Source organism: Rhinolophus hipposideros (genome assembly GCF_964194185.1).
Source record: "Rhinolophus hipposideros genome assembly, chromosome: 14".
In the NCBI taxonomy this organism is placed as follows: Eukaryota; Metazoa; Chordata; class Mammalia; order Chiroptera; family Rhinolophidae; genus Rhinolophus; species Rhinolophus hipposideros.
This window is the reverse complement of record NC_138060.1, coordinates 67,275,666-67,302,142: the sequence shown is the minus strand read 5'-3', so window position 1 is coordinate 67,302,142 and position 26,477 is coordinate 67,275,666. Positions and strand designations below refer to the sequence as shown.

Genomic DNA, 26,477 nt, shown 5'->3' with positions numbered 1-26,477 from the left:
TGAAGTTAAACTCCAAATACTTGGGATTTTATTAAACTGAGTGGTTTTGTTTATCAGCAGATTAGATACAGCTAAAGAAAGAATGAGTTGGATGAATGATAGGTCAAAAGAAAATATCCAAACTGAAGCAAGGCACTCCAACAGGATGGGGAACCTAGAGAAGAACCTAACGGTTAGTTCAAATATAGTACAGATGCCTGACAAACATGTAAATGGAGTCTCAGAACTGGAGGAAAGAGTGAACTGGGCAGAAGCAAGAGTTGAGGAGATTGTAACTAAGAATTAAAAAGAAAGATAAAAGCTAATTAGAAAATTCAAGACAGAGATTCAAGAAGTGCTGTTAAACCCCAGTAGCATAAATGAAAAGGAAAAAATATACTGCGGTTTGTATGCCATGGTTGCTGAAAACTAAAGATAAAAACAAACCTTAGCAACAGGTAGGGATCTTAGGTTCAGCTCAGTCCCTGTCAAACTCCCAGCAGGATTTTGGGGGGGGGGGTATCATGAACTAATTCTAAAATTAAAATGAAATTTCAGGGGAGATATCTCTATCTCTATCTCTGTACTTTACAGTGAACAACTTTCAACCAAAGTACTAAATTAAATCCATGGGAAAGGAAAGTCTTTTTTAACAAATAATGCTGGATCAATTCCATATACCACTTCATGCACCAAAATTAAACTAATCCATGATCGTTCAAAGGTGTGTATATAAAATCTTCAACCATAAATCTTCAGTAAGAAGACATAGGAAAATGTCTCTGCCATCTTGAGTAGGCAAATATTTATTGGACACAACACAAAAGCTTTAGTCATTATAAAAACTGATAATTTCAGCTTTATGTTAAAAAGGAAACTTCTGTTTATCAAATAAATCATTAAGAAAATGAGTAAACAAGGCACAGATTGAAACAAAATATTTATAATGCATATATCTAAAAGGTCTTTTATCTAGAATTATATAAAGAACTTGTACAAATCAATGTTGTAAAGTCAAACAACCCAATAAAAAGGGTAAAACTTTTAAACAGATACTTCCCAAGAGAAGATATAAGAATGAACAACAGGACAAGCATGTAAAAAAATGGGTAATATCATTAATCGTCTGAGAAATACCAATTAAAGTCACATGATACATCATTTTATAGCCAGTAGAGTTGGTAAAATTAAGAATGATGATACTAATTGTTGGCAAGGATGTGTAACTATTGTAACTCTCACGCGTGCTGGCAGAATGTCAGCTATCCAAATACTTTGAATAAGAGCTTGGTAGTTTCATATGAAGTTAAACATGTTCTCTCACACAAAAAAAACCGTACTAAAATTGCACTGATGGGAACCACTTTGAGCACCTCTTGTAATTGCATAAGTCAAACGTGACTGGTATTCATCTTTTGTTATCAGTATATATTCAGCATTACAATTTTAATACAGTTTTTTCCTTTCTTAAAATGTGTATACATTTTTGGGGGGCACACTCTGTATTCTAGATTGACCCAAAATGTTGTACATAGCTAGACATATACTCTAGGTATTGACGTAAAACCTATGTCCACAAAACTATTTGTAAAAATGTGCATCTCAGCTCATCAGAATAGCCCCTAATTTAAAACTCAAGTGTTCATTAACTTGAGACTGGGATACACAATTTATGGTATATAAATATGGTGTAATTTAATATAAATAAGGTAAAATTAAATATCAATATAAATATAGCGATAAAGTGCTTGACAATAAAAAGGAAACAACAGGTCCTCATATTTAGTCTCCATTTCCACGATCAGCATTTCTTTCATGCCCCCGTTCAACTGTTTTCTTCACTGATGTTGACCGCATCCTTCCCAGAATAAAGTCTCAGATCTTCAGCCTACTGAAACTTTTTTTCTTCTCTCCCACGCACACTCTGCACAGACTTCCCACAGCTCACGGGGTCATGTCAGCCCATCATCTGCTGCAGATTCTGTGCACACACGCTGGCTTCTGTGTTTGCTGCCACAACTTCCGTCAACTCCCAAATGCCACGTTCCCGCGAGGCCAGTGCCTTTTAGATCCCTTTTAGCTTCTATGAAATACACTGACCTTTCTGACTGTACGTTAAACAGCTTAACATGTACATTGTATATATGCTTAACATGCATCAAGGACAGAAACAGGCTCTACAGAAGTCTCAGTCATGGAGATCATTAATCCAGCTCATTTATACATAAGATTCACTCATAAGAAGCCACTCTTGCCTCAGATTATTGTGAAATCCAATTTTGTTGGATGGCGCCATCCAGCAGTTTCAGTGTGAATCGTGGCTTTGTGAGAGAGAAGTCCCCTGATTAGGAAGATGGGTTAATTTGGCGTCTGTATTATCCAGGCACTTTTACTTTTGAAACTCCAGTTTTTAAACAATGACAACATTATGGGATTCTGAAAAACCGAGTATTTTCCTTTTGTAGGTTGTTTTCATGTACATATTTTGTGTGGGAACCATAGTCTCAGACTTAATATGTGCATTGACAGACAAATGCAAATGTAATTGGCAAACAAATGTAAAGTTTGTTTACGTAAAATAGAGCAGCCATAATGTAATTAGTGTCTGTGTATTGGGCACGATGTCGACAATTTTTATGTTATTTTATAGTGATTGTAATTTTCACTACAAATCTCTAATGTATATAAACTCCGTGCTGTATTCCCTTTTGCAGATGAGAAAAGTGAAGTCTTTGGGGTTAAAATGGGCAGAACAAGACGTGAGTGCTGCTTGCTGCTTGGCCTGTGGACAGGTACCTGCTCAGGGGTTTAGCGGCCCTAAGCCCCACCTGTCCTCCTGGGAAGGTAAGACCATCAGGAGCTCAGGGGGGGCTGGGAAGCTGTGACCTGATAAGTGTTGGAGGAATTTGTTACCAAGGCAAAGCCTGTGCAGTAAATACCGACATATTGGACACCCTGGCACCTGACAGAGGTTGTTCAGTGGACGAACAGTTTTACTGGAGTGTGTTAGCTTTGCTCGCACATAAAACTGTAGCTCTCACGTTTTGCTAAATCGTCCTCACCCAAGTCACGGTCGTGCGTGGAAGCAGCCGCCCCGGCTCACGTCCCGTTTCATGCTGGCCCCCTGTCCCGTCCTGGCTGTCCCACATCCCACTCGAGCTTAGGGAGTCCCCTCCGGCTCCTGGGTTCTTCCTCCTCCCTCCTCAAGTGTCAGAAGGTTCCTGTCGTTTATCATGTTTCGGTCAATTGTTCAGACGCCTGACATTTGTGACCAACTTCTTGCAAGTGACAGTGACCGTCTCTAAGTGGCCGCAGTAAAAAGTGCACGTGTTAATCCAACAACCGCAGAGTCCGGTGCTTCTCCCGTGAGGCAGCGCTGCCCGCGGTGTCCGAGTGACGCCAGGGGCTCGTGGCTGGTCCCGCAGGCTCCGGTCCCGGCCCCCCGGCCCCCGGCCAGGCCCACGCGCGGCCGCAGGCTCCCCGCGCCGCTCGCACCTCCCTGCAGAGGGACCGGCCCTCCCGTCGCAGGGTCCCTCCGCGGTGACCAGTGACCGCAGTGGCTTGCTGGGGGCGGCATCTGCCTGCAGGAGCCGGGCGCCCGTGGCGGTGACACGGAGTCTTTGGGAGGCCGCGTGGGAGCGGCTGCGCGCCCGCACACTCGTGCACGTCCACGCCCGCGCGGAGGCAGGAACGCGGTCCGCGGAGGAGGCGTGAGCGCCCGCGGCGTTTCCACGCGCGGCTGCCGCAGGCCCGACCCGCAGGCGCGTGGGTGCCCTGTGCCCACGGGACCCTAACCGGACCCCACTCCCAGGGGCGCCCTCCCCGTGCCCGGCTTCCTCGCGCTCATTTCACGCGGTGGCAGCACTGCCGTCTGCCCGGCTTCCCGGCCCGAGCCGCGTGGTCTCCGCACAACCCACGCGGGTGCCCCCTCTGAGGGTGTGGGCCGTTCTGCGTGGGGGGCACGCCTCTGACCGGCTTCCGATGCGCGTCTTTGCTCTGGAATCTGATAAAAGCGGGGGAGGGCGAAGGCTGGTGCGGCCCGCGTGACGCGTCACGGCGCCCAGGGGAGGCCGCCTGACCCACCTGAGCCTCGCGCGTGAGCCGGCGCCCCGCGTGTCCGCGGCACCTGCGCCGCCTGCTCCGTCTGTGGATGCGAAAGGCGGGGATGTGCGTACAGTCAGCGCCACCCGCGACAGAGAAACGCTCAGGAGGGAGGGCTCTCAGCACCGGGTCCTCAGGAAGCCGGGAAACCGCTGCCACTCGGGAGGGAAGTGCCCTCAGGTCACCGCCCTGTGACTGTCCTCGTCCTTCTTCAGCCCAAACCAACCCCGAGCGCAGGCCTGCGGCGCTTCCTCTCCCCACGCGTGTCGGTGCTTTGTCCTCAAGCCTGGGTTTGGCTGTTTCCTCGGGAATCGGTCACTAACAACAGGACTGCAGTGTGTGCAATGGGTCCCAGCCGCCAGCCCATCTGCTTATGAGAAGAGCCCGGGGAGCAATAAATGGGCCTCCGGCCTCCTGAAAACAGGACTGCGATTTCAGTCTCACAAGTAACGCTCCCCACGTTGTGGGTTTCCGCGGGGAATCCCAGAAAAGGAAATCAAGCCTTTCGTGGCGCAGCCTGCATTCCACGGGCACGCTATGTAGCAGCCCTGCTCACAGCAGCCAGATGCTGGGGAGGGACAAGGCGGGGTGTCGGGGCGGACGGGGTGCACCTCCAAACCATGTTTACAAAGACCTGCACAGCATGTTTCCTTTCTGACCGTGAACTGTTTGGTTTGGACCCCATGATGCGGGTATCTCACTGCGCTCCTAAGGGACGTGGAGCTCAGGCCACAGAGGCCCCTGGGGGCCCTGCCCTGGTCAGTCCTGGAACCTCTTCAGCCATCGTGCTCTGATGGGAGGTTCAGCGCCGCTTTCCACCACGTTCACAGCCGCAGACGATGAAGAGGATTCTGTCCCAGGGTCGGCTGCCTTTGGAATGATGGTTCTCAGGCTTTGCTGTGCCCTCAGGTCACCTAGGAGCCGGAGCGCAGGGAGGACCTGGACCCTGCACGTCTAACAGCGCCCAGCCCGCCACACTGCGAGGAGCGCTGCCCACGGAACTTTCTTTCTGGGACTGTGGGCTGTACCTGTGCTGTCGAGGCAGCTGCCAGCCCTGAGTGACTGTGGTCCTGGGATGCAGTTACTGTGAGTTAGCCATGGCGTTTTCAGCTCTCTTACATGTCACTTTAAATAGCCACGTGTGGCCACGTTACTGTTTGGGGCAGCACAGCTCAAGGGTCCATGAGCACAATGTCACCGGCAGCCCTGCCAGTGTCCTCACCCGTCAGAGCACTCCAAGGCGGTCCTGTCCTTTGTGGAAGCAAAGGCACCGCTCATCTACGCGGCTGCATGCGGGCTGGCAGCTGCCACCTGTCTGACCTCTTCTCTGTCCGCCTCCTCCCCAGTGACCCATGACATCACATCCCTCGGCCTGAAGCACACCCCTTCATCCCTCTTCTGGAGTTAATTTTTACTCGGTTTGGGTGTCAGTTCAGAGACACTCTCCTTGAAATGCATGGCAGGACCAGGCGGCCACATTTCAGACCATTGCTGCTCCATAGCCCTTGACCCTCTGAGACCCCGTGATGATTCCTGTGCCACTTACTAGTGCCTCAGAAGGAGGCCAGCAGCGAAAGACACTGGAAGTAGCTGACAGTGCTCCCTTCTTTGGGTCCAGTTCACACGGTCACAAGCATGGTGCCACGGCCCAGGACATGCGACACTGTACTCACCAACTGGGAGGTGACAGGTGTTGGGAGGCCTCAGTTTTCTCATCTGTAAAATGGGGAGCATTGTAATAACACCTGTTTCATGGGCGCTGACAAGGAGCACGACATTTAAAGCTTCGGATAGAGATGACTTGTAGGTTCTGGGTTAGTGTCCATCCGTTGTTGTTTCTGAGTGCATTTCTGCGTGAGGTGCTGCTCAAAGCAAAACTCTTTACCTTTGCAGAACATGTGGTACAGGGAGAGGGGTATGACAGCACACAACAAACACAATATGTCGGGAATTTATAATAACAACGTGCGACAGTCATGGAGTAATACAGTGTGCTATGACATAACTAATGGACTGTGGAGAAGAAAAAGTTTAATAAAGGAGCTGACTCGGGTGCACCGCTGGGAAGGAAGAGAGAGATGTGTGGGATGGATGCATTGAATTCTCACACTGGCCTCGACCTCCTTACCGTTATTCCCAAAGCACCGAGGGCTGCAGCAGCTTTCCCAGATCGCACGGCCAGTGTGTGAAGCTCGACTCCAGAGGCCGTGGGCACAGCCACCTGCTGAGTCCCAGTGCGTGTCACAGAGACATGCCATTTGGGGAGATGGTGTGATTAGCCGTGTACACTGGGACAGTAGTATTCGAAACCAAGGGACAACATGTGCAAAGACATTGAGGTGTCACCACCGTGGCCTGTTGGAGGAAGAGCAACACGTCTGTTGTGACCAGAGGCAAGTTCAGGAGCAGGCGCTCGGGTTACACAGAGTGACAAATGCACTTCATGGAGATCGTGGGACCCTGTGGAAGTAGCACAGGAGCTGATTGAAAGATTCGTCTAACAAATGATTATCATAGGGAAACGTTCACATACGATAAGTAAAAAAACCAAGGCACACAATCACATAAACGACGTAATTCTAGAAAATAATCTCTGGAGAGCCAGAAACACAACAGCATGCTAACATGCTGTTTGGAACATAGCTGGCTCTCATTTCCTCTTTGTACCTTTCGAAAATATCCAAATTATGTAAAATGAGTATATATCACATTTTTAGTCAGAGAGATAGAATATTGTTTTGTAAAATACAGGCAGTAGCTAAGCAACGAGAAGAGAAATATTAACATCTAATAATAGAATTATCAAACACTTAGAGGCTTCAGGCAGCCTTTGCACACCAGCGACAGCCACCAAGGAAAGCTCGTCACTGCACCCAGGCCCACTGACGGGCTCACAGAAAGGACGGCCCTTTCCTCAGTTACGGGGCAGACACTTCCCCTGCATTATCAAGGAGCAGAGATTTCTTCAGGCTTGACTTCAGGACAGACACACTTTATTCCTTCTGATCTCAGGGCTTCTTGTGTGTCTTATTTATAAACCTGGGATTAAACTTGCTCATTATAAACTTAGTAGAGTTTTAGATAGTCTCTTATGTTTTATGTGACATTTGGAAGACTAAAATTTTAGTCTAAATTGAGAAAATATTTTGTCCTGTAGGAAAAGTGTTATAATTCTACTATATCTTTGATATGTTGACTTGATTTTCAGCTCTGTTGGCTTAAGTCTGGCTGGCTCCAGACTTCTCCTTGTGTCAGGAAGATTACTGGGGGCCTGACTTGCCCCTGGTCTAGGAAAAGACTTGGAAGGGACAGTGACATGATTTTCCGGTCACTCTTCCAGTTCATTCTGATTGGTCCCTCTAAAATCATGTGTCCATAACTGAATCAAATCACAGTGACAAGAGAAGTGACAAGACGATTCACTGCAGCCTTCTGTCCTAACTGTATGGAGTGAGGGCATCTCCAGTTGAAAGTTGGGGAAAAATGCTGGGGGGGTAAACATCAAACATGCATAGTGTAAACATTGTTAGAAAAGCCTTTTGTACGTGTAATCGTTCTTTTTTTATTATTAAAGTTTATTGGGGTGACAATGGTCAGTAATGTTACATAGTTTTGAAGTGTACAGTTCTGTAATCCATCATGTATATACTGTGTGCTCATCACCCAGAATCACTTCTCCTTCCATCACCATATATTTGATCCCTTTTACCCGCAACTGTAATCCCCCTCCCCCCTTACCCTTTGGCAACCACTAAACTATTGTCTGTGTCTATGAGTTTTTGTTGTGTGTTTGTCTTCTTCCTTTGCTGCCTTCAGTTTTATATCCCACATATCAGTGGAATCTTATGGTTCTTGACTTTTTCTGTCTGACTTATTTCACTTAGCATAATAATCTCAAGTTCCATCCATGTTGTCGCAAATGGTACTATTTGATCTTTTCTTATTGCTGCGTAGTATTCCGTTGTGTATGTATACCACAACTTCTTTATCCAGTCATCTATCGAAGGACACTTTAGTTGTTTCCATGTCTTGGCCACCGTCAATAAAGCTGCAATGAACATCGGAGCACACATATTGATGGATAAATGTTTTCAGACATTTTGGGTAGATACGCAAGACAGGGATTGCTGGGTCATATGTAACTCTAGCCTTAATTTTTGGAAGAACCTCCACAGTGGCAATTTTTTGAGGTTGCTTGTTAGGCAGCACAAACTACTGCACTAACCAAGGATATACGTGTAATAGTTTTTGCTGCCTCCCAAGCCACCTCAAAAATCGCGTTGTCTTATAACAGCAAGTATTTCTCTTGCTCTCCAGTCTGTGGGTCAGCTCTAAGTAGTCAGTAGCCACACGAGGCATGGTTCTCTAATGGCAAATGGCAAGAGAGCAAAAATAGGGGAGCAAATGATGAAGTTCCTCTAAGGCCCTCGCTTGTAGCTAGGATCCTATCACTATAACCCGTGGACAGATCTATGGGACAGAGCCAGTCACTGGCTGAGCCCAGCCTCAGCTGAGTGAGGACACACTCATCACACATCAGTGGGAGGCAGTGAGTCATGTGACAATGGGCTTAGCACCTGCACTTCTGATTACAGGCCAGGAATGAAGAATTGGGAGCAATGGGCCAGTTGTCCAGAGGACCTTCCTGCTGATCTGATGACCACCAGCTATCAGAGGATTAATCCCCAGTTCAAGCCTGAGTTTAGTGTGAAGAGACACACAGGTACAGCTCATCATCATGCCACTTGTGTTCAAATTAAACTGCACACTAATATCTGTATGTAATTTGTTTGATAATAGGTAAGTAACCGACGCAATCACAAATTTGATTCATGTTTAAAATTATTGCTGACACTTTCCCTAGTACAGGTTTTGAGGCCCAAACTCTGTTGAAGTCTTTATAGTTCTGGGAGAAATCTGATGTGAATTTCCAGTTTCCAGTTGAGTTTTGTGTACTCCCTTTGATTTATTCCCTTCTAGTATATTGTCTGAAACCCACCAAAGGAAGTTAGGTCAAATTACCATTAATTCTGAGTACACTGGGGTTTGATTGGTTAGTGTCATAACTTTTCTATGAGCTAACTGTACTTTTATGCAGTAATTTGGTAAATCGTCTCAGTGGATCAGGGCCAACTGCCCACCTTTGTTCTGCCTGATGGATAATAGATCCTGGTGAGCGATTAGGTATCAGTTACACAGCTGTGGCTTCTCTGACCAACGCTTTCTCAATTACACGTGTCTCTCTCTTCCTGGATAAATTGGCACCACGCCTCATATAGGTCTTTGCTGAGCTGTTTTGTGTAGTTCCAGCCTCTGGTCCCGGGTGTGTGTGTGCAAAGTTAGTCATGCATGTGTCATGCCATCTTTGAGCAGGGGGGCAACATTTGTTAAAAGGCGTACGTGGTGACACTGACCTGACACATGGTTTGTACTCTTTCATTCCTCCCTGTGCGAAACTTCCTTCCAGGCCGCCCTTCCAACTGTGACAGGAGAAGGATTATGTTTCATGACTTGCCAGCAGTGCTTGCCCGTGTGTGGTCAGCATGCTGGGAACGTTGGTGACTGTCCGTGGCTGCAGCGCCCCTGTGCCTCAGTGGCGTTCCTTCAACACAGGTTCTCGCAGCCTGGGCTGGACATTCTGGGCCAGAAAATGCTTTGTTGAGGGGTGGGAGGGTGTCACAGCGTCCCGGCTTCCAGCCACTAGCTGCCACTAGCACATTCCCTGCCAGCTTGTGGTAACCAAAATTGTCCCCAGACATTTCCAAATGTCCCCAGAGGGGCGAGATTGCCCCCACCAAGTCCTGCTGCTTTAATGAACCATGACATGTATTAGAGACACTCTATCCCTCCAACTTGCCAATCTTACCTATAATCGTTGGCCTGAAAATAGACAAGGAATGAAGGAAATGAGGCGAGTATGTCTCCTACAACATGTATCTATGAATTTGGGCAGTAATGAATTACAAGTTAGGAAAACTTGTTTATATCCTTTCATTCTGGTTTTTCATATAGAGCTTTATGGGACAGTGAGGCTCTGGTCTGCCAGCTCCCGTTTCCTTTCATTAGAAATGCCCCCACTTCACTATTATTGTGTTATTATTGTTCCCTTACTGGTTATTAATGTGAAACATGGCATTTATCCATTTTCTTTGCTGTGCAAAATACTCTAGAACAGATGTTGTACGTGAACTCCATGCCGTCTAGGAAAACTTGCTCTGAATCGGCAGTTTCTGTAAGTTCAGAGGCTCTGGGGAGCAAGACTCCTACATTTGGGAGAAAATAATTTGGGGTAATAAAACTTAGTTATTAAATGATCTCACTCTAATGTGCCCTTTGGCACTGAGAAAAGACGTTTCAAGATGGCGTTTTCTGCAGGAATACTTTGGCTTCTATGTTCACTGTAGAATCTAAAAGGATTTGGTGAGGCTTTCATTCTGGGCTCTCAGACTTAAGTTTTAGGGAAAGCTATGATGTAGGGAGAAAACATGGTTTTGGCTAACTGGGACTGCTGTCCCGTTGTAACCCAGCCTACTCGTTGGTGACTTTGGCCAAGGTGCTTAGTCTCTGAATTGGTTCCCTTACCTGTGCCTGGAGGCCAAAGCTTTGATTGGAGGTGGGAAGGTGGGCACATCCTGAAGGGGTTGGTGGCACTGACTCTGCATTTCCTCTTCCCCCATTGTTTACACTTAGCACCAGCCGTCTGTTGGTACTGCTCTCAGAGGCGATAGCAACCTACTCACGGATACGAGGTGTGATCGAGCAAATTGGTGAATGTTTAAATTAAAAAGTTTACTATAGTAAAAGACACATTGCCATTAATCCCCCTCAAAATACCTCCCCCTCACTTTGAACACACCTGTCCCGTCGTTCTTGTCATTTTTTGAAGTGGTTCCGGAAGTCCTCTTTCGTGAGGGTCTTTATTTCATCCTCCATCATGACCATGCTCCGTGTCACACATCACTTCTGGTGCAGCAGTTTCTGTCACATAAAAACATTATGGTGTGTTCTCATTTTCTTTATTCGCCGGATATGGCACTGTGTGACTTCTGGCTCTTCCCCAAAGTCAAAATGATTCAGGACATCGAGGCAGCCACGACAGTGCAGCTAAAGACACTCACAAAAGAGGACTTCCAGAACTGCTTCAGAAGGTGGCAAGAACCATGGGATAAGTGTGTTCAAAGGGGAGAGGGAGTATTCTGAGGGGAATTAATGGCAATGTGTCCTTTATTGTAATAAAGCTTTGTGTTTTTTTAAACAATCACCGTATTTTCTGATCACACCTCGTATATTCGCACAGAAACTGCACACGGATGTTCACAGTGGTTTTATTCCTAGCAGTCAGAACTGGTGACAGCCACATGCTTCCCAAGTGGATGAGAAGCAAGGGTGGTATGTGTCTGTGACGGGATGGATTTCCAGAGAACCGTGCTCAGTTAGAGAGCAGCGCCCACAGACGACATCCTTTATGAGCCGTTCACATGTTGTTACTGAACAAGGCTGTGATAGAGATGGAGGAGGCAGCAGTGTGTGCGGTGGCTACGCATGATGAGCTGGCTGGGCTGTGGGAGGCACGCGGATGTGGTTACCCATGAGGGAGCCTCTCGTGGGTGGAAATGCCAGGTACCGTGACTGTACCAGTGTCAGCCGGGTTGTGATGCCATCGTAAGGTATTGCCATCGGGGAAATTGAGGAAAGGGAACCTGGGATCAGTTTGTATGAACTGTTACAACTGCACATGTATTTATAATTGTTACAAATAAGACGCCGAGTTAAAGATTTCAACGTGGTCCGTGGCACTGTTGTGGTTGGATAGCTGTGGGAATGTAGGAGAGGGCATCATGCCTGTTTTGGGGACCAGAACACCAGGGAAGGCATCAGGTGAGGGTGACTTTTGAGTTGGGTCTTGAAGGCAGAATAAATATCACTCAGAGGAAGAGGGAGGAAGGTTCTGCCAACTGAGACAATGTCAGCATCAGTGCTACTGGGGACACGCGGCACACGCTCTGGGACATGCTGCCATTCTTGTCTTCTGGCCACAGCGAAGCCTCACTCACATAATCGAGGTCAGAAAATGCCTGTGTGTGAACAAACGATAAGAGCTTAGTCTCGGAAAGTATGAGTCAGTCTGGCATTTCAAAAGCAGTGTTTACTGTTGATTGATCTTCATTTAATCAACTGAGACAACTGAAAATACACTGACCTTTCCTCACATACTCAGAAGCTATGAGAGCCCAACGCAGGTTAGTTAGTTGCTCATTAAATGTTTGCTAAGATTGACAGAATGCATTAAAACCACATAAACATAAAAGGTTTGTCAAAGTTCATGAGTGAAGTAAGACATTATCACTGTAGACATTTAAAAATGATGTCTGCAATCGGCAACTTCTTGATAATTGACAGGCTGTTCAGGCACCAGGAGTAAACAGGTAGTACATTGATTCTGATTGGGGGAATTCAGAAATGAGAAGCGTCGGTTCTAGGAGTCGGTAATAGAACTCAGTGTCTCAATTCCAATAATTCAGCCAACTGGCAGTAGTCCCTCTGAAAATAAAAATGTCCTCGAAAGTTTTCAGTGCAACTTATGTGAAATAATGCAAGTAATGCACTGAATTCATCTCTGTCACATAGTAGAGAAATAATAAGGCAAAATTATAAAATCACAATAGTAACCGTGTTAATCTCTGAGTGTTTGTATTATGATTTCCTGTGCGTTTAATAATTTTCTATAAATTTGTGCTAATGGTTGTCAAGCTTGCAGAAGTCTAATAGTCTAGAAATGTCACAGTTGCCATATAATTGGAAAAAAGATGATGGTATTGGTGGTGGCCTTTTCTGTAATTTAAATGTCTGTTTCTCTCTTCGCATCAATCATGGGACTCATGAAAAGTGGAGAGAAGAAGAAGCTAAAAATCTCCTAAAATGTTGTTAGCTCAAAGGTTTTTCTGATTTCTTTATATCCCTGATGACCCTAGATGGTTGGTGCTGGGGAAAGAGTCAGGGTCTGGCTGGGACGATGAATCGTTTTTCTAAGTGTGGGGAGACATTCAATTAGGTTAGGTAATATGGAGACTGATAAAAGGAATTCTCTATATATGAATATCCATTATACATTTTTCTTTGAGCCATTCCCTTCTCCATTCTTATTTTTAAAAGATATAGTAAATGATCGTTTTATATCTGACTCTTGTTCTAATCTTCTATAACCTTCCCCACATCTCATTCCCAACCACCAAATCACCACAAGCAACAAGGAAAAAATAAAAGGAAGTGAGACTTTGTTATCACTGTCCCAGGAGGGAGCTGGTTGTCACAACTTCTTGTCTTTTTATTCTGCCACTAGTTATTTAAAGTTTCTGTTGGAAGCAGGGCGATTACTTTGTTCTAGGATCTCCCCTAAGACAAAGACCCTGGTAACCATAGCAGCACAGCCATTAGGTCTGTGGAATCCACAACAATATGTGCCTAGAAATGCTCAGCACAGCCGCTCCCAGGGCAAGCCTCCCTGTGAAGAGTGACAAACTGAGACAATACCTGCTTCTGTTGCCATGGAAACAGGCCTCCCGTCTGAGTGGTCCCATCCCAGGATGAACAATCCAGAGCTTTGCCAAGATATGCATGCGGGTCTGTACCACAGGCTGGTTACCCCTCCCTCCCACCCCCACCCTCACCCCCACCCCCTACTGCACTGCAGAGGTGGCTGCTGGGAAGCTCAGGGCGGCCGGGCCACCAGTGACCAGCCTCCTGCAGCCTGGATGGAAGTCAGAGGTCAAGAGGCGCTTTGTCCCATGACAGCTCCAGAGCCCAACGCGAGAAGTCCCTCGGAAGTTAAAGGCATACCTTTTGGAGTGCCAGTAGGGCAGTGTTTTCTAAAGCTATATGTGCTCCCCGATGCTTTCCATGAATCACAATTTAGATAAGGAAGCACGGGAACAGAAGACGCTTTTCCTCCGGCAGAGCCCCTTACACACAATGCACAGGTCTCTGAAAATAAGCAGAAAACACTTTAACCCCTTTCCTTTGGGAGCATTTTGAAGGGAAGGACACAGCTGGACAACACAGGACAGATGTCTCAGTTGAATTAAGCGGCACTTTTATTAGAAAGCGGCTCATCAGAGTCCTGGGTTTGGAAAGTTAGGTCAAACTGGTAACGTGTGATTACTTTTAAAATTAAGATTAAAAAATGGACGTTGAAAATATTGCATGTGTAGTAGATTGTTTCAGGGACTCATCGGGGCTGGTCTGTGAGGCGGCATTGTCATCATCATTCAGCAGGTGACACAGTCCCAGCTCTGAGCAAGTGACCTGGGCAAAGCGATGCCGTCATGCGGACTGAGCCTTGGGCTCACACAGCCTGACTCCACACCTCCGTCTTTCCTCCTGACCCTCTTACTTTAATCTGCACAACATGCACCCATTAAATATCTGCAGAGAATTTAACCCACCTGTAGTTTGGGGCCAAATGAAGCGGATCTGTCCGTCCAGGGGCCACATGCTACGCTCTGCATTTGTCATCGCTTTGTGCTTTGTGCACATAAACGTGTCTAAGAGTCCTGGAACTGATGTCATGGCTGGACTCGGAGTCTTTGTGAGGAAGCAGTGATGGAGAATGCCAGAGCACAGCCTTTCTGACGGCCACTCAGGCAGGCGCAGCAAGGTCACCGAGCCCAAGATGAAGGGGACACGTCCTCTGAAACGTACACCAGGTGCAGTGTGCATAGGTCACTTGGGGTGCCTGCACCCTGCAACGTGCCCGGGGCCTCCCCGTGACCACGGGCCGTGTGCATGTGCGGAGAACATAAGCAGGCCGACTGTTAGTGACACAAATGCAGCATTTTATAAACAAGAGTAGAGGAATTTGAAATGGTGGGTTTGAATGAGTTGAATGCAATTATAATGTTTACTCGCCATGTGACCCAACTGCTCTACTTCGAGGTGTGTTTTTTTTTTTTTTAATATCATGGGGATAATAATAATCTCTAAAGTTGGCAGGAGGATCAAATATTATACAACAAGCATCTAATGCAGCCCCTGGGTCATTACGGACTCAGTAAAATTAGGTGGCACTTACCCTTGTGTAAGCCAAAGGTGAAGAGTGAGAAGGGATTCTTAGTTTCTTCTTCAGTGACAGGAACACTCTGGAGGCAGATGTCGTTCACAGAGCAGCCTGGCAGACGTGGTTTAAAAGAGCAACGTACACATATGGCTGTTATAAGACATTCTAATGTTTCACCCATGCACAACTGGAATAGCATTTACCAGTTTCAGGTGTACAATGCAATGATCCAATATTTATATGTATGTTGCAAACTCATGAGCACCATAGGTCCATTATCTGTCATCATGCAGAGTTACAAAATTGTTTTGCTGATGATGAGAATTTTCAAGATCTGCTCACGTAGCAGCTTTCCAATATGCAACACAGCGTTGGTAGCTAGAGTGTCATCCCCGGCACCTAGGTATTTCGTAACTGGACGTTTGTTTGTTCCTCTTTACCCATTTTCCCCAGCCCCCCCGCATATCCATGAGCCTGGTTTTAGTTCTGTTTTGTTTTGTTTTGTAGATTCCATGTACAAGTGAAATCATGTGGTATTTATGTTTTTCTTTCTGATTTATTTAACTTAGCATAATGCCCTCAAAGTCTATCCATGCTGTAACAAATGGCAGGACTTCATTCTTGTTCCTGGTTGAATAATATTCCGTGTATACGTACCACGTCTTTATCCATCCATCCATCAATCAATGAACACTTAGGTTGTTTCCACATCTTGGTTATTGTAAGTAATGCTGAAATAAACATGGCAGTGCAGATATCTTTTTGAATTGAAGTTTTCGTTTTTTTCAAATAAATACCCAGAAGTAGAATTACTGGGTCGTATGGAGGCTCTATTTTTACTTTTTCAGGAACCTCCATACTATTTCCCATAGCAGCTGCACCAATCTACAATCCCACCAGCAGTGCACGAGGGTTCCCTTTTCTCCACATCCACGCCAGCATTTGTTATTTTATTGATGATAGCCATTCTGACAGGAGTGAGGTGATATCTCATTGTGGTTTTTGTTTGCATTTCTGTAATGATTAGTGAAGTTGAACATCTTTTCATGTGTCTGTTGGGCATCTATATGTCTTCTTTGGAAAAAAAATATGTATTGATACCCTTTGCCCATTTGTTAATTGGATTTTTTTTCCATTGAGTTGTACGAGTACTGAGTTGTTGCTGACCCAGGCCTCTGACTGGACACACACATTTATATCTGTACTTATTTCTATATTTATTGATACATTTATCTTAGATAATAACCCCTTGTTGTATATATAGTTTGTAAGTATTCTCTCCCAGGCTGCCTTTTCATTTCGGTAGAAGGTTTTCTTTGCTGTGCAGGACTTTTTATTTTAATGTCGTCTCGCTGCTTTATTTTTGCTTTTGTTGCCTTTGTTTTTGGTGTCAGATCCAAAAATTCGACCAAGGCTGATGTCAGGAAACTTGCCCCTTGGTTTCTGATATTACAGTGAAGTCTGTAATCCAGGCAAAGTTCCTTTTTGTGTGTAATGTAAGGTAGTGGTCCAGTCTTACCTTTTGCACGTGTCTGTCCAGCTTTCCCAGCACCATTTATTGAACAGACTGTCCTTCCCCATTGTATACTGTAGGCTCCTTTGTTGTAAATTAAATGACCATATAGTCGTGGGTTTATTTCTGGGCTCTCTATTCTGTCCCATTGATCTGTGAACATTTACTATTGTACTCAATATTGGCAACATGCATGATTGAAAATAAGGAGTCCTTGCGGTGGGTAGAGTGTGGTTAGAGTTGGTTGGAGTGTGGTGCTAATAACACCAAGGTTGCTGGTTTGATCCCTGCATGGGCCACTGTGAGCTGCGCCCTCCTTCAAAAATAAGACAAATAAAATAAGGTGCCCCTTCCTCTGGACCAGAATTGTACGTTGCCCGACAGAAGCATGAAAGATGACTTAGGAAGATTGAGGCTTGAGGTCCTTTCGCTGACCTTTCATGAAGACGCATGTGTTGCTGGTGACACGCACACGGTCCTCAGGGTCTGATTTCCAGGCACGGCAGTGCCAGCTGTTTCTGCAATCCCGTAGCACTGCTGCAGGCTGCAGGTGGCAGGACGCTGCAGAGCAGACGCTGTCACGCAGGCAGAGTCACACATGTGGATGTGGCCTGAGACATGGTATTGACTAAGTGACTGAAAAGGAAAGGCTTGTATGAGGGAGCTGTGGAGACGCCGTCACGAGCCTGACGTCACCAGCCTTTAATAAGCAACTCGGAGGTGGTCTGAAGGCAGCGGGAGAGGCGATAGAAAACGTTTTCCTCAAACACCCCCAAATGGCACGGAATGATCCTAGAAAATAATCCCCCGTGTTCTGTCCCGGTACCTTGGTTTCCACCCTATTTCCTGCAGTTTTTCTGAACATACTCTGATCACTGCTGCTTTCCAAAAATACTCAACTTTGCTGCCTTTGTGCGATTGTCTATGCTCTTCTGTCACCAAGAGTGCCAGCCCTCATAGGGAAAAACGATGTTGTGAAACTCTTCCTTAGCTTTCATGCCAGTGTGGGCGCCCTGGCTCCTACCCTGGGTGGGAATCTCCTGCCTCCAGAGGCCTTCACATGGCACCTGGTGGCCCCAGTGTGACCTGCATTGTGCAGTATGGTCATGGGAGCAGAAGGAAGGAGACATCGCCAGGGAGAAGCTGGGGGGGACCCTGTGTCCACTGGGCAGGGGACCCGCCCACCATTGCTGTCCCTGAGCAACCCCACTGAATCGAGAAGGTGTCTGCTCCAGGGGTGGCCCCAGTTCCCTGCATGGACAGCTGACTCTGACCATCTCACCTGCTGTATCTGACTCCAGAAGTGAAGAGATGTCTATTTTTCACTATGGGTCTCCCAAGCTCAACCTGAGTGTTACAAGAGGTGTTCAACTGAAAAGAACAACAGCGATTTCTGTGCCGCTTGTGACTGCTCTTAATGAGACGCTGCCTGATGGGTCAGGGCTGCTCTGTCTCGGAAGCTGTTTTTAGGCTTTGGGGTTATTCAAAGCCCTCTGAAAATACCTGATCCTTGAAATAAAATATATTGATCTCAAAGTTGAAAATCTGAAATAAGTTAATGCTTAATGAAATGTCTCAAAACATGAATTCAGCTTTCGTAACTGTAAAAGTGGGTTTGTAATGGATTTTTACAATGAAATAATTTTGTAATGCATTTTCTCTGTTTGCAACAATTCATGGGTATGCATGATCCAAAAAAAAAAAAGAAAAAAAAACGAAGAAAATTTTAAATTGCATTAGTCACTGTAGCCACATCCTATCAAACGCACAAACACAAATCTCTGATTTTTAAAACAATTTCACAAGATGTCCCACATGGAGATTGAGTGCTCTATGATGCCCATGGTAATCTGTGCGAGGGGGGGTTCTGGACGCGAGAGTCCCCGTCTCGCCCAGCAGCCTCCTTTGTCCTTACGAGAGAGGACGCAGGAACAGCACAGCGGCCATCCTCAGGCTTTCTATGAGTAAATGTGGCGACACTTCACTTTATCCCCCGACTTCCCCAGAAGGGACTCCGCTCTGACTGTCCTGTGACACGGCTACATGCCCCTGTAGGCACTGGTGACTGCTACCACATTTCGGGTCCTGTCCCGTTCCCGTGATTGCCTCACTCCTCTTTTAATTGTGTTCTCTTCCTGCGCTTCCATCCATGTCGGTAGCTTTTACCAACATAACCAGTTTGTAAAAGTGTCCACACACTCAAATGTGCATGGAAATCACAGCTTGTTTTATGCAACTGCCCTGAGCTTTTTCAGGCTCTTCTCCTTCTGGCCAGTGTTTCTGGAGAAACGTGGTGTTTAGCAGAAATAGCTCAGCGTCCTCCAGTTGTAAGAGTGCCTTTCTTTTCCATCTAAATGGACTGTTAAATATTCAGTCCTGTTAGAAGTCAGCTTCCTCCCGGGGGGGACTTCACCTCCCCAAGTAGCATCTGAATGGAGGTGGAAGGTCCTCACTGTATCTCAGGGACGAAAGCCTGTGTGGGGAGTCTGCCGATGACTGGCCTGTCCAAGGTGACGGATCTGGTGTCTGTGTCCAGTGGTGGTGTCCTGTGAGCGCCACTCCTGGGTGCCTAGCCCTTTCCTCTGTCGTCGTCATGGCTGGTGACCTGGGCTCTGGTCTCTTAGCTCCGGCGTCGTGATGATGCCGCCCCACCTGAGCCATGGCTGGTGTTACAGAGCCACCCTCGTGTGGCTGTGACCGCCACTGACCTTCCTTCTCGATGACCGTCCTTCCCAGACCACTCCGGCCGCCCTCTTCTTAGCGGTGATTCTCCCGGTAATCTCTTTAGCCCGACTCACTTCCTGGCTCACTCTTCTCCATTAGTGAGCCATAGCACAGATCTCTCTGTGTATAACATTTTCTTTCTCTTTATATCTTTCAAAAACAATCCCAATTCCTATTAAAGAAAAAAAAGGACATGAAAAACATGTACACACGTCGGCCTGTTTGCGCAGCTTCCGTCCATTGAGCGAGGTCATGTTTGCAGTGCCCTCGGGGAGGAGGATCCATTCATCAGTTCTTCTCCCTCCAGGAACAGGACGCTGCCATTCGTTCTGAGGGGAGAGACTGCTCTCTGTGTTCATTTGGTGCATGTAAGGAGGGCGACGGGCTCAAACCGGGCCGGCCAGACTCTCAAAGGTGCTTGGATGCAGCCCATGTTTATCAGTCAGAAACGAAGAGAAGACGGGTTAGTTGTGCGGAGAAGACGAAACCAGAGACAGAATCATCCTGTGCTCCAGATCCTTCTCTGTTCCCTGTCCCCATCCTTTTTCTTGTGACCTTGCTATGTCCTTGCTCTTGGAATATGGGAAACACGAACTCTTCCTAATACATTCTCATTGTATTTCTGTAAGCTAACTGCAGTTCATTTCTAGTAAATGTAATTAAAGGGTTTTAATGAATATGTCTGCGAGCTTATTTCTTTCATGGCCAAATTGCCTCACCAAAAATGAAATGGAAATTTCAGCCATTATTTTGGATGCTATCAAAGAAAAATTTTTCTACGACTTTAAAGGAAGGAAACTCTCAGCCTGTAGTTCCGCATGTGGCAGCTCAGGCCAGTCGTCCTGCAGCTCCAGGGCTCAGTGGTTCCTCTTCTCCTGGTGGGTCCCCTGCCAGCCTTGTGTCACCACCTTCAGCAATTCAACCTCCTACTGCAGTTACAGCCAAACAGAAAATCTGTTTTTCTTGGCTGGTATTTGGACATGTCCTACCTTCCTCATTATGAGGAAGCTGCTGAGTATTTCACTTAAAATATTGCTGGTACTTTTTAAAGCAAAATTGTATCATTATTAACTTTTTATCCTTAAGGGAGACAGCGATGTTTTCCTGCCGTCTTGGAAAGCTGGCCTTGGCACCTGGTGGTTTTCCCTGCCTGCATCCGTTTCACTTTCTTCTGGGGCTGCACTGTTGTCCTTCCGGGAACACCCCCCCTCGGTGCCGGCAGCCTCGGGCTCCAGTCCAGGAGGCCCAGCTTGTGTGAGACGGTCCCTCGGCTCCCACCTCCGAGCCTGGGCGACCGGGGCTTCCTAGCCCCGCATAGGCCAGTTTTCCTTCGGACTGGACTTACTCCATACTCTCCCCTAAATGTCTGCTTACTTCAAGTCAAGTTCTGCTGTTTGCAGATAAAGCAGGCTAAGGGAAGTAAGCGTTTCCCCACTGAGAAAAGCCAACTCCAATCCCTGACCTTTGAGAGGCCAGTCAGGTGTCCTGACAGAAGGTTTTTGCCTTGGCAACTCCTCGGTCTTCCTTAGTCAATGTTCTGTGTCTCCGATGTTGCTGTGCCATGCCTGCTTTTATTCCCATTTTAGAGTTAAAACAAATTCTTACAGTTTTTTCATCATGGTAAAAGTAAATGAATTAAGCTTATCCACCCTGAAACTATCCATTTATGACCATGCTTTAATCCTTTTTGGCAACATTCCGAATCTTGAAAAGGCAACAAAACAAAACACCAAAATATAATGGAAGTTCCATGATAATATATGTAAAGTAGAGTTATTTCAAAATGTTTGGAATGTTCAAGATCAATAGTCACGGTTTTCTGGTAAATACTTTTTTCCCATTTATAATTTTGATTGGGGGTCAATTGACATACAATATTACATTAGGGTCAGGTGTACGGCCCTGGGTTCTACAGTTACACAGCCTAGGAAGTGGGCACCCTGTGAGTCAATCGCCATCTGCCATGTGCAAACTTGTTACCATATTGACGTGTTCCTTTCCTATACATGCATCCCTGCCGCTTGCTTATTTTACACTGGAAGATTGCACCTCTGAATCTCTTTCCCTTTTCCACCCAGCCCCCCAACCCCTCCCATCTAGTAACCATCAGTGTGTTCTCTGTATCTATGAGTCTGTTTCTGTTTTTGTTTGTTTGTTTGTCTATTTTGTTCTTTGGATTCCACATATAAGTGAGATCATATGGTATTTGTTTTTCTCTGTCTGACTTATTTCACTCAGCATAAAATCCTTCAGGCCCATCCATGTTGTAACAAATGGCACAATTTCATTTTTTTATGGCTGAGTAAAATTCCATTGTATAAATGCACCACACCTGCTTTATCCGTTTGTCTATCAATGGACATTTAGGTTGCTTCCTGGTCTTGGCCATTGTAAATAGTGCTGCAGGGAACGTAGGGATGCAGATATCTTTTCAAATAAACATTTTTGTTTCTTCAGATAAATACCCAGAAGTAGGATTGCTGGGCCATATGCCAGCTCTATTTTTGATTTTTTGAAAAACTTCATATTATTTTCCATGGTAGCTGTAGCATTTACAATCCCACTAACAGTGCACAAGGGTTCCCTTTTCTCCACAGCCTCTCCAACACTCATTATTTCTTTTCTTTTTGATAACAGCCATTCTGACAGGTGTGAGATGAAATCTCACTGTGGTTTTCATTTACATTGTCCTGATGATAAATGATGTTGAGTATTTTTCCTATGTCTGTTGGTCATCTGTGTATGCTTCACAGATGTAAATGTAAGACCTGAAACCATGAAACTCCTAGATGAAATGTGGGCAGTAAACTCTTTGATGTTGATCTTAATGATGTTTTGGGGTAGGTTTCCAGGGACAAGGGCAACAAAAGCAAAAATAAACAAATGGGGATACATTAGACTAAAAAGCTTTTGAACAGGGAAGGAATCCATCAACAAAATGAAAAGACAATCTACTGAATGGGAGATGATATTTGAGAAAATGATACATCTGATAATGGTTTAATGTCTAAAATATAGGAAGCACTCATACAACTCAACAGCAGCGAACATATGATTAAAAAATAGTAAATACCTTTTCATGTAAAAAAATCTGTTATCCAAAATTACTCAACCTGAAACGTACAGATTAACATTTATTTTCTTTCTTTCATACTAATAAGCACTAATTTTATGCAGTAATACAAGTATTTATAAACATCTGACATTCACAGAAAACATTTTATGTTTATAACTTTTAAAATATTGGAATAATTTTTAAACATATAGAAAAAGGAAGGAATACTCCTTTTGTGAACAGGTGCCCGTGGACACGTTATGTAAGTGTGTGCGTATGTGTGTGTGTGTGTGTGTGTGTATGTGTGCGTGCGCGCGTGTCCGTATATGTATGCAGTTATTTTTTATTTACAAACACCTGGCAGGTGAATGCCTTCCTTGCGTAGATGGTGGTCCTGTTCCCGCTCTATACAGGTTCCTGCTCTGTTCCTCAAGTTTTCTGTCTAGCGGGGCCTTCACGTGGTAGGGTAGGGTTTTAAAATAACTTTCATTTTCATGGAGAATGTTGGTATCAGGCATATAGGTATCAGGATAGAATAGTTGATGCTTTTGTAGCGGTGACCCCAGACCAAACACTATCAAACGGGCTCCCCGTCCCTGTTGACACCCTCGTCCACTCCCACCATTTGTGTCATTTGGCAGTGAGTCTCAGACAGATAGATTTCCTTTGTAAATATTTCATGTAAATGTGTTGAAGTTAAGGCTGTTCCTCTTCTTTAAGCATAACTGTAACACCGTTACCGCATCTAACAACATGGTACCCAGTGTGGCCGTGGTGGGATAGCTCACATCAGCTCTACCCTCTGTGCAAATAATTAAAAACTGTGGACAAAGTACAGAAAAAAAAAATGTTTGACGGCATTAAAGAGGCACCAAGAGCAGAGAGAAATGGGAAGAAACAGAACTTTTGAACCAAAGGGGAACTTTTGAAGGCGAGAGCCTTGTTGACCCGCGTCTCCTTGAGGGCACACGGGACAGACAGCACAGTCAGACGTCAGTGTGCAGAGGTCACAGGGACTGAAACCAACAGGAAATACCAGAAAGTAGTCAGACCCAGGTTAGGACGCCCCCAAATCTGTATACAGACTCTCCTAAAATGTTCAATTTGTTCTTAAAGTGTAAATGTGCCAAACAAGACGCCCAGGCACACAGCAGAAATAAACAGATAAAGAAAATATCTGTTGCCAAGATTCCATTAGCTTCCACACTGGAGAACGAGAGATTTGTGCTGAAGTCGAGCCAGGTTGGAACGGTTTGATGAAAACCGGGAAACGTAGAAGGGACATACTCGTACATTAAGGATAAAATCTGCAGTCAGGGCCAGGCCGAGGATGAGAAGCAAGACCAAAATAGCGTTGCCCTCACAAAGCCTCATAAAAGCTTTCACAGGATTAAAGTTATCCACATATAATATAAATGTAGGCTAGAAAAAATTCTCATCAGAAAGGTAACGAGTCTAGCATGTCTACAAAGTATCATCTTCAATTTCCAATATAATAATAATGTAAAAATTACTATACATATGAAAAAAATCAGGAAAAGTCATATTCAAGACAAGAAAGATTCTAAAAAGACATATCCACAGGTGACTCACATGTACAAAGGGTTCATAATAACTTACTAAGGTGTTAAATAATTTACAGAAGATGGGCATTATGTGTAAAGCATAGGGGTTTCAGCGAAGGAAAGTCTAAAGCTGAATCAATTAGAAACCCTAGAAGTAGAAAGTGCAATATTTGAAATTGTGAACAACAGCCGGGATTATGATCAGATTAGAGATAATTCAGGAGCAGAGAACTTGAGGAAGGGTTAATAGAAAATTATTGGATGCTTGTCATTACAACGTGGAAGTTGAACTCACGTTGAATTTAAAATCCAAAGTGTGCATTCACGTACAGAATTAAAAGTTTGTGAGCTTGCAATATTATATATAAAACTTTAACTTTTTAAATTTGAAGGAATTTCCTCTATTTCCCCCACATTTTTCCTTGATGCATTCATGACTGTTCCAGTGACCGAGGTTTTAAATCGGCTTGGACCTGGCTCTCCTGTCACCTTCAATCTTGTATATCATCACGTCGGTCTCATTGCAAATGTTTCTGTTCATTCTTTTATCTTTGTTTCTGCTGAAACTCCCTTCCTCCCTAAAAATAAATGTGCTCCCTTCTCCACCTACGAATATAATTTTATAGGTGGATGGATGGGATTGTTGATGGAAAAATGGGTAAATCAGTCTACCTTTTGATACTGATTTTCCAGACTAAATTGATTTTAAAAAATCTCAGTGAAATTCAACATTTTTTTCAGTACCTACAAAATGATCAGTTTCCCTGGCATTAAGTAAGTTAATGGAAAGGAAACTCCTCATTTTGTCCTCACGGAACTCGGATCTCCTTGAGGGAATAAGATATATGGGATAGACCTTATTTATTGCTTGTCCAACAACTCCACCTCCCTTCCTTGCTATCAGAATCTCCGTGTTTCTGAGGGATGTCAGTGTGTGGAATATTAAGGTGTAAATCTGATAGTTGATCTCACCTATCTCCTGTGTCTGAACACGTTCAACTCCTCCAATGTGACATGCAGCCCTGGAACCTTTTCCAGCTCATAAAATGTAAGGAGAAATCGGGAGGTCTTCAAGCAGAGCTTTTATTTCCCGATAGGAAGACATAGACTGAGGAGGAGAAAGCCCTCCCAACATTGCCTCCTAATTTTGAATGTAACCATGATGTCTGCAGCTTGAAATAAGCAATGAACTTAAGGCAAATGAAACAAAAAACAAATGAAACCCAAAAACCCACTGGGTCCAGAAGCATGGGCAAATGGAAAGATGGTAAATTATCAGTGATGACCATGAACTTTGAACCAGCCTTTTAATTTCCTATTTCTGGACTTCCTATGAAATGGAATAGCTAGTCCTGTTTTAGCCACTGTTACTCCAGTTTTTGTTATTTGCTGCCCCAAAATTCTTGACAAGTGCAGTTAACCTACTTGAAACAGCTTAACAGCAATGAAAGAATGCATGTGACGTATACCAAAAATTATGCTGGATTATTGTAACCTGAAGAGACTAATTTAGTAAATTTGTACCTTTTTGAGTCAGAAAAACCATCCTGGAAGGCTTGCCTCAAATGGATAGACCTTATTTCTTGCGGGCCCTTAAAGTTTTCCTACATTATGTTGTTATGAAGGTTGCATTTACTGGATAACAAAGTTTTGCGTATTAAAATTACCTTTGCTCTCATTATCCCCAAGAAATGTGCGGTATGAATTCATCACCTCTTTATGTTCACATCGCAAAGTTTCCGGGTCAGAAAAAGATCTCCTGAGCCCAGGCCCTCTTCAGCTGTTGGACTCGTGTTGGCCAGGGTCATCCTTAAATTCCACCGGTGACCGGGAATGGCACGGAGCACGTCTATTTCTATTGTATTTCCCTTACACAACTCTCCATCTGCTGAGTGGGAAAATGCACTGAGTCAGTTCTTCCCACGGATCTGAGAGCTAGTCTGTGGAATTAGTCATGAAGGGGTTGAAAGACAGTTATTATTTCCTCCCTGACACCTTTTCCCATTACGCTCCCCAGTTCTGAAGGAAAGATGTCTAGTCAAGTTTTCAAAATCTGAGTCATTCGTGGGCGACCTTCAATGGTTTCTTCTATGCCAACTGAACTAGCATTTATTCAGTCACTTACTTAACGTGACTCATCTTTTCACTTAAATAATTCAGGCTTCAGCCCAAGCATTCCTTGGTCTAATTCACTAGTTTGGTTCTAGTTCTATTTTTCTAACTCTCTTTGTAATAAATAAATATCCAAAAAGAAACGTCCATGTTCAGCATGTGTTGAGAAACACTGTACTAAGTATTTTCCTACGAAGCTTCTGCTGCCCTACTATGATGAAGCACCCTCCCTCCTTCCCTACCTTCCTTCTGTGTGACAAGACACATTACACTTATTTACCATGAAACTGAAATAGAATGAGTTTGAATCTTTTAACTTCAAGAAGGTTCTCATTTAATGATTCAAGAATGTTATTTCTTCTCTTAGCTACTATA

The 26,477-nt window shown here is 44.9% G+C and overlaps 1 long non-coding RNA gene across 1 annotated transcript in view; it reads left to right on the top strand.

Moving 5' to 3' along the window:
* Positions 1-26,477, top strand: part of LOC308507466 — a 159,788-nt gene that overhangs the window by 93,248 nt on the left and 40,063 nt on the right. Inside the window, exons 2-3 of the long non-coding RNA XR_013994881.1 lie at positions 2,694-2,823; positions 8,676-8,803. This is a non-coding gene — a long non-coding RNA (uncharacterized lncRNA). The remainder of the gene's footprint in view (positions 1-2,693; positions 2,824-8,675; positions 8,804-26,477) is intronic.